We start from the raw sequence: 19,402 nt of genomic DNA, 5'->3' as shown, positions 1-19,402 counted from the left end.
GGCTCCACCATCACCATCTTGGAACCCAGGATCCAGATCAAAGGAAACTCCTCCAAGAGAAATTCTCAGCCACCCTAGTCCAAAGGTGAGTTACTTCATCTTCTGATGAAGTTGCCCCTAGTTCCCTAAAAGAGCAGCCATCACCTGAGCCCTGGATCCAACACTTTAACCTCTGTTTATTTCTTTACCATCTTTCTAAACCACTCTCTTTATTTAAGGATTGTTGCTGTTGTTGTTGTTTAGTCACTAAATCATGTCCCACTCTGTCACGACTCTATGGATTGTAGCCCACCAGGCTCCTCCGTGCATGAGATTTCCCAGGCAAGAACACTGGAGCGGGTTGCTATTTCCTTCTCCATGGGATCTTCCCAATGCAAGGAGCCTCATCTCTTTTGTCTCCTGCTTGGTAGGTGAATTCTTAACCTCTGAGCCACCAGAGAAGACCTTTATTTAAGGATAGAGTCAACTAAATCTTACCTGTTAACCATCTCATTATTTAATGCATAGGTTGACATTAATTGGTAGTAATTAACAGAATAATGATTGAATGATTGAATGTAATATTTCCTAAACTTCTTGCAAAGGTTTATTCCTAATTTCTTTTGTTCATTGGTATATTTACTCAGAACACAAATTTTGATCATCTACAAGGCACCAGACACCATGCTAGTTACTGAGTACATACTATTGAATAAGAATCAATGTATATTTAATAAGAATCGGTATACTTTTAAGGTTATTTCAATTTTCAGAGAAAGAAGCACAAATTGACAATTACAAAGAAATTTGATATTGTCTGGATAGAGGAAATCCAAAAGATGCTGGAAGCACATCAGAGGAGCAGCTTAAGAAATCGAGTATTATCAGAGTATGCTTCCTAAGAAATGAGACCGAAACCACTGCACCACCAGGGAGGTCTGTAATTCTTTTATACGAGGGGCATGCAGGGAGCATGGAACGGTGAGAAAGACTTGGTTGCAGAGGTGGGTGGGCCCAAAGATGATACATTTATTCTTTTACTATCACTCTATCCATGGCATACTTTTGTTATCAATTGATATTTGTCATGTGGCCAGTTCCATTACTATTGATATTTGGGCCTTGAAATCATGACTATACTTTAATCACATCTGTATTTGTCTCACCTAGCACAGTGTCCACTACTATATTCAATAAAGATCTAAAAAACGGTTTTGTGCATATTAAATGTTCAAAAATACTTCATTATACATGCATGGAATTGATTTAGCATGTGTTTAAGGTCAGCATTTGAGTAAAAATTCTAATTTAATACAAAATGATAAGCCAGTGTAATGAATAGACATAAAAGAAACTATATCAGTGCATTTGATGCAGAAAAAAAGTTTGTTTTATATAGGAATATTGTTTGTGCCTTTGAAGTATGCTTTATATCTGTTTCTATCTTTACATGCAACATGCTACCATGAAAAATTAATCAAGCATTAGAAAATGAAGATTAGTTTCTATGCTCAGGATAGATTAAGAGGATTATTTGGATACTCCTTCTAACTCTTTGAGTTTTATGTCCCACACCTCCACGTCAAGAATGTCTTCTGTCACACCCCCACTATCAATCTTCCATTCTATGAAGAAAACCAAACTATTTCTAAAGTTTTTGGTAAGGCAACTGACATCTATCTATCTAAAATCCCATGGCTTTGGATAAATGACAACAGTATATTTAAAATAAGAATCGGGACAACAACCATAACTTATTCACCCATACATCTCCCAGAAGACTAAGTTCACAGCCTGGTCAACAAGAAGTCTCAACAGATTTTCATTCAGTTGAACTAAACTGCACATCGGATTATTCTGTATTCTTATAAGTAGATGGTGTTTATGTCAACGATTCCAATATTTCAAGGCACATGGGAGAAATAATCAATGTGAATTTTTGTAACAAATCTAAACCTAAGCTGTTAGACCCAGCTTGTTACAGAACACACAGGAATTGTCAGCATCAATATTTTTTCAGTTTTGAAAATTAATTCCAGGGGCTGATTCCAGGCAAAATGTCTTACACTTGCAACCTATTTCCTCCATTTGGGGGCCTCTAGTCTTCCTGCCTGTTACCCTCTCACATGTATAGCATTCACTCAACTCTGGACATGCTGCTGCTGCTGCTAAGTCGCTTCAGTCGTGTCCGACTCTGTGCGACCCCACAGACGGCAGCCCACAAGGCTTCGCCATCCCTGGGATTCTCCAGGCAAGAATACTGGAGTGGGTTGCCATTTCCTTCTCCAGTGCATGAACGGGAAAACTGAAAGTGAAGTCGCTCAGTCGTGTCCGACTCTTAGCGACCCCATGGACTGTAGCCTACCAGGCTCCTCCGTCCCTGGGATATTCCAGGCAAGAGTACTGGAGTGGGGTGCCATTGCCTTCTCCGAACTCTGGACATACAACATTACAAAAGGTATCTCTTCTGTTCTTTTCATAGGTACTTTGAGTATACTAATGATTATATCTACTCTTCCTGGAATTTCAGGCCCTCTTTTATCATTGCATCCGTTGTCAGATTGCATCATCTCATTCTCAGCCTAGCAATGAGCATCCTCACTTTTAAAAGGTACTTAAACTCAAGAGAAAATGACTGGCTTAAAAGAGACATCTCTTAAGATGTGTGAAACAATAAATCAGATCAGATTTTATGAACCTTTTATTTGACATGTTTTTTAAACCTTACAATCACTGCCTCCGAGCTTCTCCTACACAGTAGTTCTTCACAGAAACCTATGGAGCATCTTGTCAAGTAGCCATTCCTTCCAGTTTTTTGACTTGCATTTTCTTAGAGTTCGCCGTGGGGCTTGTTGTCAGCCAATGAAATTGGAAACCCCAAAATGTTAAGTTCCTTTGCCAAGAGTTACTTTGATAAATTACTCCAGGATGTAGAAGAAGAAATACAGCACTGTCAGAAACTGGCCTGGCATTGCAGCACATTTCCTAAATGAGAAAAACAGCACCATGAAGTTTTTGGACTATGCTCAAGGTTGTATTTGACCTATGTTTTCGAGAAGGTGATTATTTTCTTTAAAAAATATTTTTCTCTGCAGGGGAAAAATAACCAGTGGTTTCTCATAAACAGACCATAAGCTCCAATGTAATTTATGGCAAAAGTTATTCCTTCTTTTAATTTCCACTTGCTGTGGCCTACTCTGGACACTATTTACAATCTCCTCGGTCACTGAGTTAGTCTTGTAGCTTCCTGAATTTAGTATCTCTATTAAAAATCATGCACGATATTGCCATGTTAAATTTTTCTAAAATACAGTTGTTATCATGTTTTTTCTGGGTCAAAAATCTTTAACTGGTTTCTCATTTTCTCAAAATAAAAGTAAAATATCTTACGCAATATTTAATGGGAAATTAATTTGCCGTAGACATGAATTTGTATTCCTAGTCCGTTATTTTGCAGTTTTTCTTCTTTTAATTTGAAGGCTATTGTGTGTCTATGCAAGTCAATTTCGTTTTTGTTAAAATTGACTCACTTCAAAGGTTTTGAGAAAATTTAAATTAATGTGTATCTAGTTCCTGGGAGCCTGGTGGGCTGCAGTCCATGGGGTCGCAAAGAGTCGGACAGGACTGAGTGACTTCACTTTCACTTTTCGCTTTCATGCATTGGAGAAGGAAATAGCAACCCACTCCAGTGTTCTTGCCTGGAGAATCCCAGGGACGGCAGAGCCTGGTAAGCTGCTGTCTACGGGGTCGCATAGAGTCGGACACGACTGACGCGACTTAGCAACAGCAGCAGCAGTTCCTGGGAAACCCTAGGTGCAAAATAAGTGTTTCCTGCATTTCCTTGGCCTCATTTTCAAATATTTTCTGTATCTTGCCTCAGTTAAAAAAAAAAAAAATTATACCTGAACACCTACTGTGTACTATGTATAGTATCAACTTCTGGAAGGGATGCACAAAAATGACTGTGCTGTTGTCCGCAGAAATATTCATTGTAAAAAACATAAGAATAGGGCAATGGAAACTGACATGAAGAGATGCGGATGGATTCATGAAATATCTAAGTGGTAGAGTTGACTAGACTTAGTATTGAATGAACGAAAGTGTGAGGATAGACAAAAGAGAGGATACTGTAAAGAAGACCTCAAGGTTGATATATCAAGCCAGTTGTTGGATGGCGACACTTTTCAATTATTTTTCTTATTATATCCCCTTTTCTATTGGATGCTTTATTCCCTCAAATGAATTGGAAGCCCTACTTAAACGCACAGATCATTGTGTAAAATTATTTAAATCCACCAAAATACTCTGTAAAATAAGCACTCAGTAAATGCTTAATGAAGGAGTAAATTGTAGAGAAGAATACAATTGGGGTGAGCGAGGTCTGCCAGGGATCAGTGTCCTTTGTTATTAATTAGTTCAATTCCTTTAAATAATACCGAGATCTCCACATCCACTCTAATAGTGAATAAAGCTTTTCAACAAGTTTTCAAAGCCAAAATGATTGACGTAGGCTTTGCTTTTATTTTTTTTTCCTTAATAATGGCAAACTGAAAAAAAGAAAATCAAAATGTATCCAGGTATTGGGAGGAGAAAAATTCAGGAAACAGTGTACATAAAGGAAAATTATTTTATAAACGTAATAATATCTTACAATAAATATACTGTAAACAAATGGTTATTTACTAAGATACTACAATTCATGTATACAAATGTATGCATGCACACATGTCTATATTTTAAGGTCTCCCAGGTGGCACAAGTGGTTAAGAATCTGCCTGCCAAAGCAGGAGATGCAAGAGATGTGGGTTCATTCCCTGGGTCAGGAAGATCTTCTGGAGAAGGAAATGGCAACCAACTTCAGTATTTGTTGCCTGGAAGATTTCATGGGCAGAGGAGACTGGTAGGCTATAGTCCTAACTACTATGACAAAATTATGTAATCCATCTGAGTCTAAAAGGAGGATTTCAAAAATCAAGCAATAGAGTTATTTCTTTATTTTCTATAATGTGCTACTCTAAAGAAGCCAAAAGACTGAAAACATAGTTATATTAGTTCTTGAATTTTTAATAGGTCTTTAAAAAAACATGAACTTGATGAAGGAATTTAAATAGCTTTTAGTTTCCATTTGGAGGCAGACTAGTGGATAGATTAGAACATGGTGATGACTAGAAGTGGCATTCTAATCATCCCCACAGACTTACTTTCTGAATGAACAGAAATATACTTTAATTACCACTTACAGTTCTTGCCACTCTGAGATGCTGTCCACTAGGTAGTAAAGAACAGTCATTCATGTATAAACTAGCCACTGGAGGCCAGACATTGTGTTTGTAAATGAAGACAGAGGGATAAGTGAGGTATTATTTCTGGGTTACGGAAGCTTACATTTGTAGGGTGATAGCCATGTAATTATAAGAAGATGAGATCAAGCTGAATCCAGGCCCGCAAAAGACATCAATCTTGCATGAAGCTCTTCTCTGCTGAGTCATGACTTAGTCTGGGCACTCTTTCTCAGCACTGTAGTTCAGCCTGCTGCTCTGCATCCTTTGGAGTTGGCATGTGACCTGAGGCTGTATCTGCATCCTTTGGGGGTGGCATGTAAAGTGATGCTGTATGCGGTTAACAAGAGCTTCTTATTACATGGATGGAGGCAACTGGAGAACCATAGACTCCATATCTGATGCCTTTTCAATCTATTTCCTCCCAAGTAGTTTTGACCACGCTACATGAGTGGACAGCATCTAGTACCCTGAGACACATATGACCCCATAAATGCAAGCACCTTGAGACCAGTCCTTAGTAAATGGAATAAATCCTTTTGTAAATGTCAGTTTCCCACAAAGCAAGTTGGACCACAGATGGATAAATGAGAAGTCTTACTATATTTTCAGCAGGACATCTGTTATTTTGCATTACTCACATCCTCACTTTTTTTTTTTTTTTGCCTTCTCTCTCTCTCTCTCTCTCTTTTTAAAAAGCTGCACCAGGGCACTCAGGGCTGGTGCACCGGGATGACCCAGAGGGATGGGATCGGGAGGGAGGTGGGAGGGGGGTTCTGGAAAGGGAAAACATGTACACCCATGGTGGATTCATGTCAATGTATGGTAAAACAAATACAATATTGCAAAGTTAAAAAATAGATAAACTAATTTAAAATAAAAAAAAATAGAAATGTACAAAAAATAAAAATAAAAAGCTGCACCAAGTCACTGGCAATCCTTTCTATTCTATTTAGCCAATTCTTTCTATCCACTTTTGCATATTTGGCACACAGATTTTAAATTTCCTTCACAGATATCCTTAACAGTGAAGTATTCGGAAGTCATTTTTGCAGATGGATTAAAGAAGAGGATATGCTGTATTAAGTCAAGGCTGAGAGCACCTACTGTATTCATTTCCTGTCTGATGTGCTGTGATGCAGACAGCACTCAGTTCACATGTCAATATCAGGTATGTCTCCAAAGGAGTAGAATTCCTGCCACTGTGTAAGTTGTTCTCCTCACCTGTATTTTATATCGTTATTTGAAAAAGGAATTTTTGAATCATAAGACTTTTCTGAAGTAGTCTACTCTTTCCTAGGCTGAGTGCCAGGGACTTGAAATAATTTAGGAGATTCTAAAAGTAAGAGACAGAACGTATGGAGCAATGACTCTGGAGTGTGAGGAAATCGAAAAGAAAAGCACCAGGCTACCACTAAGTTGCCCATAATTTTTTTTTTACTATATGTGTGAATAAAAACATAGTTGCCACCTGAATTCAAATTGAAAGTTGTCTTCCATGACAGCTGAAATCCAGATTCCCTCTTCAGTCCAGAAGATGTAAGATTGAAATGGAAGAATTATATTTTGCTACTAATCAGGCTCTTTTTTCACCTGTTTCCTTTTATTTTTGCTGTGTGTGGCTGCTAAAAACATTTAAATTACATTAAAAAAATTATTAGAGTATAGCTGATTTATGATGTGTTAGTTTCATGCAGACAGCAAAGTGAATCAGTTATACATATACACATATTCACTCTTTTTTAAGAATTTTTTTCCAATACAGACCATTATGGAGTATTGAGTAGGTTTCCCCATACTATAGGGCTTCACAGGTGGTACAAATGGTAAAGAATCAGCCTGCCAATGTGGGAGACTTAGGAGATGTAAGTTTGATCACTGTGTCAGGAAGATACCTTGGAGTATAAAATGGCACCTCACTCCACAATTCTTGCCTGGAAAATTCCATGGGCAGAGAAGCCTGGCAGCTGAGCACACTAGCCCTGGGCTATACAGTGAAAGTGAAAGTCGCTCAGTTGTGTCTGACTGTTTGCAACTCCATGGACTGTACAGTCTGTGGAATTCCCCAGGCCAGAATACTGGAATGGGTAGCCATTCCCTTTTCCAGGGGATCTTTCCAACCCAGGGATTGAACCCAGGTCTCCCACATTGCTGGTGGATTCTTTGCCAGGTGAGCCACCAGGGAAGTGTGCTACGTAGTAGGTCCTTACTAATTATCTATTTTATATGTAGTAATGTGTATATGTCAATCCCACTTTCCCAACTGATTCCTCCTTCCCTTCCCACTGGTAACCGTAAGTTTGTTTTCTACATCTCCGTCTCCTGTTTTGTAAATAATCATCTGTACCCTATTTTTAGATTTCACATATAAGCAATATCATATGATACTTGTTTTTCTCTGTCTGATTTAATTCACTCAGTGTGACAATCTCTAGGTCCATCCCTGTTGCTGCAAATGGCATTGTTTTCTTCTTTTTTATGGCTGAAGAATAGTCCATTATAGACGTGTACCATTTTCTTTATCCATTTCTCTCTGTTGATGGACGTTTGGGTTGCTTCCATGTCCAGGCTATTGTAAACAGTGCTGCAATGGACACTGGGGTGCAAGTGTATTTTCAAATTATGGTTTTCTCCAGGTATTTGTCTTGGAGTGGGATTTCAGGGTCATATGGTAGTTTTCGGCATCCCAAGTGGTGCTCCTGCTAAAGAACACTCCTGACAATGCAGGAGACACTAGAGACGTGGGTTCAGTCTCTGGGTTGGGAAGATCCACTGGAGGAGGGCACGGCAATCCACTCCAGTATCTTGCCTGGAGAATCCCATGGACAGAGGAGCCTGGTGGGCTACAGTCCATAGGGTCGCAAAGGGTTGGACACAGCAACTGAGCAAGCACGCACACATGATAGTTCTGCAGTTTTTGAAGCTGCAAAGAATTGGACATGACTGAGAGCTTAACACTTTCATACTTTTCAAGGTGTTATTGAGTTTTTTTATGAAACCTCCATACTGTTCTCCATAGTAGCTGTACCAATTTATATTCCCACCTACAAAGTGGAGGGAGGGTTCCCTTTTCTCCACACCCTCTCCAACATTTATTGTTTGTAGATTTTTTTGATGATGGCCATTCTAACCACGTGAGGTGATATCTCATTGTATTTTTGATGTGTTTCTTTACTAATTAGCAATGAAGAGCATCTTTTCATGTGCCTCTTGGCCATCTGTATGTCTTTAGAGAAATGTCTATTTAGATCTTCCACCCATTTTTTTAATTAGTTGTTTTTTTTTTTAAATATTGAGCTGCATGAGCTTTTTGTGTATATTGAGGCTTAACCCCTTGTCAGTTCCTTCATTTGCAAATATTTTCTCCCATTCTGTGGTGGTTTAGTCGCTAATTCATGTCCAACTCTTACGACCCTATGGACGGTCCGACTCTTATGACCCCATAGACTGTAGCCCAACAGGCTCCTCTGTCCACGGGATTTCACAAGCAAGAATACTGGAGTGGATTGCTGTTTCTTCTCCAAGGGAACTTCCCATCCCAGGAATCGAACCCAGGTCTCCTACACTGTAGGCGGATTCTTTACTGACTGAGCTATGAAGAAAACCCACTCTGAGGATTGTCTTTTTGTTTTGTTTATGGCTTTATTTGCTGTGCAAAGATTTTAAGTTTAATTAGATCCCCTTTATTTTCATTTTTATTTTTATTACTCTAGGAAGTGGATCAAAAAAGATCTTGCTGCAAGTTATAGCAAAATGTTCTGGCTATATTTTCCTCTAAGACTTTGATAGTATCCAGCCTTACATTTAGGTCTTAATATTGATTCTTACAATCCAAGAACATGGTATATCTCTCCATCTGTTTGTGTCATCTTTTATTTCTTTCATCAGTATTTTATAGTTTTCTGAGTACAGATCTTTTTCCTCCTCTAGGTAGGTTTATTTCTATGTATTTTATTCTTTCTGATGGGATGGTAAGTGAGATCTGATATTAATCTTAATAATAAAATATTCTCTAGTTAAGAGATATTACTAAAACTGGCCTTGTTTTCTAGATTTTTTTAAACAGTAAAATGGAATTTTTTTTTTGTACTTCTTATCTTAAAGAGTGGAAAGTCATCAATTTAGGTGTCTGCCAATGTTGTCTATAAACCAGCTTCACTGGAATCACCTTGAGTGATTTTTAATGATCCTAACCCTGGATCCTATTTGTATGTATTCAGATTCATTAGACTGTAATTGTGGCCAAGTGGTCTGTACTCAAATGTTCACTGAGAATTTCTGATGTGCGTCTTTTAGCTCAACCTCCCCTCCTATTCATCATTATCTTGGAGGGGTCATTTGCTTTATTTGCTTGATTTTTATGACATGAGACTCACTGCTCTTCAAACTAATGTATTTTTTAATTGAAATAATTATTTTACTAGTTCAGATTTTATGCATGCTGACAGAAAGCAAAAATATCTGTGTGCTAGACTATTCCAAACACAATGTAAAATAGTAAACATGCCTGAAACATCACCTTCAGAGGAATTAAGGGGAATATAGACCCAACCGTGCAACAAGAATTTCTGTCCATTTTTTTGAGCACTCATATCCAACACAGGACTGGAATCTTTACATTTATTCTCTTTTTAAATTTTGCAGAACCAAATGAAGACCACTCAAATGAGAACAAACTGGGATGATTTATGCAGAGTTTACTATTTACCAAGTCACTGCTACTTGCATCTGCAGAGACGCAGAGGTAGGCAGGAGAATGGGAGACTTCATAGTGAAAAAAATAATAATAATAAAAAGGAAGTTTTCTGATTTCCAGTATCTTCTGATTAGAAGTCATTGGTCAATATTGTAAAGTAATTAGCCCCCAACTAAAATAAATAAATTTATAAAAAAAAAGAAGTCATTGGTCAGTCATTAGAAGTCACTGGGAAAACTAAGGTGGAATAGCTAGAAGCTATGAATGCTTTAGGGAGCATATTTGGCTTTGTATGATTAAGCTTGCATTGGAAATAAGGGAAAAAGTAGGGAAACTGTAAATTATGGACCAAGTTGTTCATCCTGGGCTGATTGCTATAGAAGTTGTGGTTTGGCATCCAGGACTGATTGCTACTGAGGTTGTTGGTCAGAGTCCTGTTATCATATATGGTCTGTTCAGTGTCTGTTTGCAGATATAATCTCTCAGTCTTTACAACTACCTGTGAGGTTGGTTTTATTATCACCATTTTAAGTTGCAAAGAAACAGAGGTATAAATACATTAAATAACCTCCCCAAGATCTTAAGCTTAGGAAATGGAGGAACTGTGATTTGAAATGTTAGGTAGTTAGAATAGGAAAAAGGAGTCCAAAATGGCGGTGGCTAAAAGACTAGGAAGGGAAAAGCCTGTGAAAATAGAACAAAGGAAGTTCCGAGGACCAGAGTGAGGACCTCAGGTAGAACAAACGGCACTCCTGGCTAGCCCAATTTACATAGGGCAGGCCCAGGGGGAGGAAAAAACATATAAAAAGAAGAACCAAAGGGCCAGGGGTCTCTCTCTCTCTCCATGTGTGTGCACTCTCTGTCTCTCTCTCTGTCTCTTTCTCTCTCTGTCTCTCTCTCTTCTCTTCACGTCTTTTGGGTCGGCATGCCCCCACACCTGAAGGATATATTTTCCTTTATTTTCTAAGTAAAACTGAGGGAGCTATAACACTGTCCCAGAGCTGTGATGTACCGAGGGCTTTAATGTCCATCGCTTCAAATTTTTGTTGAGACCAGACAGAACCAAGGAGATTATGCTCACCTGACAGAAATAAGGTCCATCCGATTGAAAGTTTTTGCTCTTAACCACTACTTTTCTTGTTTTACAATAAGAAATGATAATATTTTAAAATAATGATAATACACTATATCTATATCTCTATGTCTTTAGGTTTTTTTTACTTTTGTGTTTTTCTTTCAGATGTCTACATTCATTCCAAAGTGTTCTATGGCTCATGTAAGACCAAAAGTTTTCAAGTACAGAAAATAATTCAAGACATGAAAAATTACACATATCTTTAAAAGTCTCTGAATTTAAAATGGAAGATTTTGGTTTTTTAGATTTTTTATGTCGGTATTTTTCAGAATTAAAGGTTTGTTTTTTATTTTCTTAATTAACTTGCATTTTTGTGTGGGTAGTATGTCTAATTACAGAAAAGCCTATCACGTTTTGTACAGAGAGGCAGTTTTCTCTTTGGAAGATTATCAGGTACTTGAGAAAAGTAGCCTGTTGAAAGAATTCTGGAGTCGAGGAAGAAAAAGACACCTTCTCTATTTGTCATTGCTTAGTCGCTAAGTCATGTCCAATTCTTTTGGGACCTTATGGACTGAAGCCAGCCAGGCTCCTCTGTCCATGGCATTTCCCAGGTAAGAAAACTGGAGTAGGTTGTGATTTCCTTCTCCAGGGGATCTTCCGGACCCAACGATCAAATCCATATCACCTGCATTGGCAGGAGGATTCTTTACCACTGAGCCACCTGGGAAACTCATCTTCTTTATACTGCTATATATTTTCATCATGGCCTTCTCTTCATTTTTCCTTCTTCCATAAATAAAGTAAAATGTTTAATATTTTCTATAAAAGTATTAATTTCCTCACATCATTTAATTGGCAGTTTCTGAAAGTAATCAAAGACATTTTTTAGAACTATCTGAATTCATTCTATAATATTTTTCAGCATAAGTTCTTATAGGCAAAGTAGAAATAAAAAGAAAACATTCAGGCTCAATTCATAAGTTTTATTGAAACTGAGAACTCAAAAATATTAGTTTGATGATTGAAAATGTTCAGTGATTTTAAAATTGTCATTTTTTAATATTGTTACAAGAAAAGAGATTTCAAGTGAATAGTATGTTTAGTAAATGAATATAGTTTTAAATCAGATGTGTGCAACCGAGTTTCTTTAACTTAGATGAGTATCCTTTTATTAGCTTATGAGGTAAAACTGACTATAGTACTTAAATAGCGTGATATAAAAAAGAATTTCAAGGATGTTATTTTCACTTCATGTATTTCTATGCTTGTGAATATAAGCCTTAACAAAATAATATTTCTAAAAGGACATTACTTCTAAAAAGTTCTGTCAGTTCAGAGTAATTTTAGACGTCTGTCTTAGTATTCAAGAAAAAATTAATTTTCCTCATCTGATCCTCAAATTAATTCCATTACCTGCCCAAAAGCTTATTTAAATCCAGGGAACTTTCATCAACTCTTTCAGTAGCAAAGGAACCTTTAACTTTGAAGTATATAATAGGCGTGATTATATATCTAGTCTTACTAATTTCAACCTCCTTCTTTTTTAAAAAGAAAGGACAAAGATTCACAATTTTAAAATGAATTTAAACAAATTACTTGAGAGAGAGGCATGACTTATTTAGTTAGATTTTCATAGTCAGGATGTAAAATATACCATAAATTTTTTTGGAACTTAAAAATAAGATATATGTGCTCAGACGCTCAGTTGGGTCTGACACTTTGAGACTCCATGGACTGTAGCCCGCCTGGTTCCTTTGTCCATGGGATTTCCCCAGCAAGAATACTAAAACGGGTTGCCATTTCCTGCTCCAAGGGATCTTCCCAACTCAGGGATCAAACCCATGTCTCTAGTGTCTCCTGCACTGACAAGCACATTCTTTACCACTAGTGCCACCTGGGAAGCCCAAAAATGAGTCATGGTAACTCATACAAGTAATATGTTAGCAAGGCCAATCCTTTACAATAATATTATAATTATAGTAAACTTATCATCAAAATAGGTGGTCGATTATATGTCCTTCTTTTGAAATAATGCTTGAAACTTAGGTCTATATGAATGTTATCCAAGATCTATTTCCTTTCTCATTGAAGAATGAATCTCCCCAAAATCTAATTTACTTCAAAAAATAGTATAGATCTCCTTGTATATATTAAAATAGATTTGCCTTAACATTAGGACCAAAGCAGATCTTATTAGTTTCAGCATAAATTGAAGTAAATTAAAAAATTATTTGATGAGGGCATTATTTGTATATGACATTAAGTTTTCAACTGGGTATTTATTTATTTATTAGAATTTGAGAAGAAAAAAGAGAAAAGATGAGAATCACATAGCAGGAATATGCATTTTCAAAATGTAACTCCAGATCAGTAATGTATTAAGTTCAAGAACACAACTTTTCACTGGGATGGGGGAAGGATTGATATGAGAGGAATTGTTGGAAAGAGTCAAGAATGCCCTGCTATTATTGTTGATATTGTCACAAAGTCATCATAGGTTGCATTAGGTTTATGCCTTCTAGAGAGAGAGGTTGAAAGTACCTTTGGATACAAGAGGAAATCCATTCAGTATGAAACTTCTGACTGCTAACAGAAAGGATTTGTAAAGTTACCTTTACAATACAATTTTATTTTTATTGATTTGTTTTAAAAAATGTGTATTTATTGTGAATTTAGCACACACAGGACATTGTGAAATATATAGTGGAAATAGACTATGTTTAGTATCATTATATGCAAATCATTAGCTTTAATGCAAAGTGGATTAAATAAAGGTTTTGAGAACAAGCAACGAGAATTAATTAGATTCAGTTGGGTCATGACTCCATTGGAAGAAAGCATAACTTCAGATATCTGGGTTTAAATTTCTGCTCTATTATTTACTATCTTGGATAACACATGTAGCATTTTTGACTCCCAGTGTTTGATAAAAGCATATTTGGGGCTATATCACCCACTTCAGTGTTCTGCTATGAAAGCCTGTGGCCCTTCTTCTGGCACATGTGACTATACCTTGTCCAATATCAACAAAATGTTTTATTTTGAGAATGTTTTTTCGACATTCAGAAAACTAAGAGCATGACATCCAGTCCCATCACTTCATGGCAAATAGATGGGGAAACAATGGAAACAGTGAGAAACTTTATTTTCTTGGGCTCCAAACTCACTACAGATGTTGACTGCAGCCTTGAAATTTAAAGACACTTGCTCCTTGGAAGAAAAGCTGTGATTAACCTAGACAACATATTAAAAAGCAGAGACATTACTTTGCCAACAAAGGTCTATCTAGTCAAAGCTATGGTTTTTCTAGTAGTCATGTATGGATGTGACAGTTGGACCATAAAGAAAACTGAGTGTCAAAGAATTGATGTTTTTGAACTGTGGTGTTGGAGAAGACTCTTGAGAGTCCCTTGGACTGCAAGGAGATCCAACCTAAAGGAAATCAGTCCTGAATATTCATTGGAAGGATTGATGCTGAAGATGAAACCCCAATACTTTTGCCACCTGATGTGAGAATTGACTCATTGGAAAAGACCCTGGTGCTGGGAGAGATTGAGGGCAGGAGGAAAAGGGGACAACAGAGGATGAGATGGTTGGATGACATCACCGACTCGATGGACCTGAGTTTGAGCAAGTTCTGGGTGTTGGTGATGGACAGGGAAACCTGGTGTGCTGCAGTCCATGGGGTCACAAAGAGCTGGACATGACTGAACTGACTGATTTCTTCACGGAAATTGGATATTGTGTTGGGCCTTCCATAGTGGATATAATTTTGAAAGGAGACAAAACTGGCAGAGAAAGAAAAATTGGTTTATTGACCCACTCTAGGTTTACAATCTGAGTTTAATTAATAGATAATTTAGTGCCTACTTTTTCTGGCTGATATTTAATCATCTAAGAAAAACCTGTTCAAAAGTTGGCAAGGTTGGATGAATTCCCTTTCTCTTATGGATCTTCTGTCATCATCACCTGTCTCTGGACTAGGATACTGACTTTGTAGGTAACACAAGTTCAAAAGTGAATTTCAGAAAGTGTACTAGTCCTAGAACTATTATTCAGTACAGCATGAAGAAAAAGTTCTAGAAGTTAAATATGTATGCTTTTATTTATCAGATACAAATTCTGATCATTTTAATGTTGGGAGCTTAATTTAATTTAATCTAGCCCTTATTCCTGGAGAAGGATATGGCAACCCACTCCAGTATTCCTGCCTGGAGAATCTCATGGACAGAGGAGCCTGCTGGGCTACACTCCATGGGGTTGCAAACAACTGGACTCAAATGAAGCAATTTAGCAGGCACACAGTCTTTATTCCAGTTTAATTTTAAAATGATTTTGTCAGGAGTTTGAAAATGTCCATTTTATTCTTCTTAATATTTACTTTGCATTTTAAACATTCAGGGAAAAAAAATAAAACTATATTCCTTTAAGATATTACTTCTGATAGTTTTGAAAATTCTTAGCGTTAGTTGTTTAGTCATGTCAAATTCTTTGCGACACCATGGAGTGTAGCCTGCCAGACTCCTCTGTCCATGGGATTCTCCAGGCAAGAATACTAGAGTGGGTTGCCACTCCCTTCCCCAGGGGATCTTCCCAACTCAAGGATTGAATCCAGGTCTCCCAAATTTCAGGCAGATTCTTTACCATCTGAACCACCAGGAAAGCCTTTGAAAATTCATAAATTTTCTGTAATTTATTCGGAGAAGGCAATGGCACCCCACTCCAGTACTCTTGCCTGGAAAATCCCATGGAGGGAGGAGCCTGGTAGGCTATAGTCCATGGGGTTGCACAGAGTCGGACACGACTGAAGTGACTTAGCAGCATGTAATTTATTGAAATGCAGATACCAGCCATTGTGCAAAGGACAAATTCAATGTTGGATATGGAAGAAGAAGGAAAAATTATTTTAACAAAATTCCCTTTAAAGCAACTCATGCAATAATTGCTTAATTCGGTAGGCAATCTTGTAAAATAAATGTCAAATGAATTTTTATCGTTTGGCCCAGCCTAAGAAAATTGGCCACCTGATACAAAGAACTGACTGATTGGTAAAGACCCTGATGCTGGGAAAGATTGAAGACAGGAGGAGAAGGGGACGACAGAGGATGAGATGGTTGGATGGTATCACCAACTCGATGGACATGATTTTGAGCAAGCTCTGGTAGTTGGTGATGGACAGGGAGGCCTGATGTGCTGTAGTCCGTGGGGTCACAAAGAGTTGGACACGACTGAGCAACTGAACTGAACTGAAGATGATTGGATATGTTAGAAAGAATGAAAGTTTTGTAACAAACAGGAATTTATAAATCATCCATAAAGTCATTAATAACAATGATAAAGATGGTTATACTAATAGCCAGCAGGAGTTTAGAAATACAAAGTAAAAGAAGCTTACAATGCACCTAGTATGTCCTATGTATTTGCATGTATTACTTCAAATTAAATTATTTTAAGTTATCTTTTGAGCTACAGAGTCTCTAGCAACTTCCTGCTTCATTGACAGGTTTGTGCAACTCTGAGCTTGTTTTTTTTTTTTGTCCTTCACTCAATTTTTATTCCGGTGGCATTCATGTTTAGAGCATTCTGTATGTTGTAGAAGATAGAAGAGAGCTGGAAAAATGGTGAGGCAAATGGGACGTTCATCTGGCAGTAAAAATTCAGTCAAGACAAGTATTATTCTAATGTACTATTTCTGAAAAATAGAAATGAATGCAAAAGCTCCATGATGAACAAAACTTCAAAAGCTAAAAAATGGCACAATAAATAAAAGCCAAACTGGAGTCTGAGACAAAAGGACAAATCAGAAATGCCAATATTTATCATGAAGCTTTCCATTCATTTTATTTTTAAAATTGTATATTAAAATGTTATCTTATCTAAATTACCAAGTTTTTTGTCTTCCCGTAAATCTCATGCCTAAGGCAGTTGTCTCACTGCCTAACCTCAATGCCATTTCTGTCAAGAGGTATTTTCATATAAGGTTTTTATCACAATTGGAGTGACCTAAATATTTCTCAAATGAAGTCTTTTGGCATAGAAGTGAAAAATGACTAATTTATTGCATGATACTATCAGGATAACCCATAACCCTATCACAAAATTATATTTTGTCTCTCCAGTATGTTCTTTTTCTCCTAGGTACTAGCAGGAGAAGCTATGTGTAAAATGGAATCTAAATCTTGATTCAATGTATGCGAGTTATGTGAGCATTGTACAAAACAACTGAAGGATCCCAATAAACTATGTTTTTCTAAGTATTCTAATTAATATCTAATAATTGTATCTAAATAATAAAAATTTGTGTGTGTTTTTGTGTTATTGAGAATTAAGGAAAAGCTAAGTGAAATTGAAAAATAACCAAAGTCAATTTCAGTCAAGAATGGGAGCAGGTAGAGAATATAATTTTGACCTTCTGCATGGCCAGAACATCAGTTTTAAGTAGAAATTGATCAGAGACCAGACAAGAAATTCAGTCAAGGCTTTTTTAGGGCTCCTGCTGCAGCAGAAGTAAATGAGAATGAAGGATAAGTTCCTTTGCATGCTCGCTCCCAGGGGAGACTAGCTGATTCCTTACATGGAGGGGATAGGGTGGGGTGGAGGGTAGGAGTGTGTCCAAGGGCCAGGTCAGAGAAGTGGCTTAGACTTGCCCACCCCTTTGCGGTGTTGTAGGCAGGGGTCATGCCCAGTACCCTGTTTTTTGCTTCTGGCTCTTCAGTTCTAGTTGGGCTTTTTTGGTCTTTTTGTCTCTTTTGTCCAGAATTTGCCCCAGCTACGCATGCATGCAGTTATTTTAGTCCCTTATGATTTCTTTGTATTTTTTAGCTCTGAGAGATGTTTGTCCAGGTGCAAGCATTGGAGCACCGCAGCAAAGGGTTTCAAGTCCCAGGTCTGTCTCATACAGAAAGCCTGAACCAAAGACAAAAAAGTAAAAATAAAGAGTTATCTTCAAACAGCATGGCAATTGATAGCCTAAGGAACATGTCTTGTCGGTTTTATCTTGAAGCCATTGAATTGATGCTGCTAAATATTATGTTTTATATTAATAAAATCTTAAATCTATGTCATGCGCCTCAAAAAATATTTTGAGTGGGTGAAGAGATCTACCTAATTTATATTTTATAAAATTTCACAGGATGAGAGGTAGGTTTAACTTATCAAGACTGATTCCCTGAAGGCTGTGTGTCTGTATGCTCAGTTGTGTCCAAACTCTGAAACCCCATGGACTGTAGCCCACAAGGCTCATTTTCCATGGAATTTTCCAGGTGAGAATACTGGAGTGGATTGCCATTTCCTACTCCAAGGGATCTTCCCAACCCAGGGATTAAACTCATGTCTCCTGTGTCTCTTGCATTGGCAGATAAATTCTGTACCACTGCACCACCTGGGAAGCCAACGCTGAAGGCTGGTCTCCAAGAAACAGAAATTACCTCCTGCAGAGCTCCATAGATACCTGTGCTTAAAGTAGTCATGACTCTATAAGACTTGATTCTCAGCCTCCCTGCTGGAAGCCAATGGAGGGGCTGGTGCTAAGAGCTAACAATGAATGGGAGCTGGTAAGGTAGAGGTGGAGTTGATGTCCCACCAATAGTATAACTGCTTAATTGTGTCTCTGATTCCACCAGGAAAGGGTTTGAACTTTGCCTAATCATGTGGCTTGGAAGCCACAGAGCTCAGAGTCTATTTCTCTTCTCCTCCTCCTTAACCCCACTCTGCTAATATCATCATTTCTTTTCCTGCTGACTTTGTAGATTTCAGATACACCCCCATGTTTTGAGCCAGACCTATCCTCTTTGGCTTATGAGCAAGGAAATTGTCCTACTTTGTTGTTTTTGTATTTATCTTGGTATTTGCAGATTTCTCTGTTCTGAAATAATAGCAATTATGAATGAAATGAAGAGCTTACCTGGTGGCTCAGTGGTAAAGAACCCACCTGCAATGCAGGATATGTGACAGGAGCTGCGGGTTTGATCCCTGGGTCAGGAAGAGTCCCTGGAGAAGGAAATGGCAACCCACTTCAGTATTCTTGCCTGGGAAATCCCACTGACAAAAGAGACTGGTGGACTACAGTCCATGGGGTCACAAAAGAGTTGGACATAACTTAGCCACTAAACAACAACAACAAATGAATGAGTTTTCTCATTCATTCTTTCTAAAGAAATAATATTATGCGTGGATAACTTGGACATTTACTCATCCCTATTTGTGTAAACTTTTCTGATTTCATTTTTCATACCAGAGCCTTTAGGAATTTTGATTAATTTCTTATGGAACTTTCTAGACAGAGACAACTGCTGATGAAAAATGTTGTCTTTTTTAAATCAGTCCTAGAGATTAACATAAACTCCAGCTTTGTAAATCAGTAAATCCCTACTT

The 19,402-nt window shown here is 37.5% G+C and overlaps 1 long non-coding RNA gene across 1 annotated transcript; it reads right to left on the bottom strand.

Moving 5' to 3' along the window:
* Positions 1-15,834: 15,834 nt before the first annotated feature.
* Positions 15,835-19,018, bottom strand: LOC145524421 (uncharacterized). The gene is made up of 2 exons (XR_014067491.1): positions 18,933-19,018; positions 15,835-17,935 (listed from the first exon to the last, which is right to left on the bottom strand). It is a non-coding gene; the product is annotated as an uncharacterized LOC145524421 (long non-coding RNA).
* Between the last annotated feature and the right edge of the window lie 384 nt (positions 19,019-19,402).

Source organism: Giraffa tippelskirchi, chromosome 10, assembly GCF_054371585.1.
Source record: "Giraffa tippelskirchi isolate mGirTip1 chromosome 10, T2T-mGirTip1v1.2.pri, whole genome shotgun sequence".
NCBI classification, from domain to species: domain Eukaryota; kingdom Metazoa; phylum Chordata; class Mammalia; order Artiodactyla; family Giraffidae; genus Giraffa; species Giraffa tippelskirchi.
This window is presented reverse-complemented; position numbering and strand designations above follow the sequence as displayed.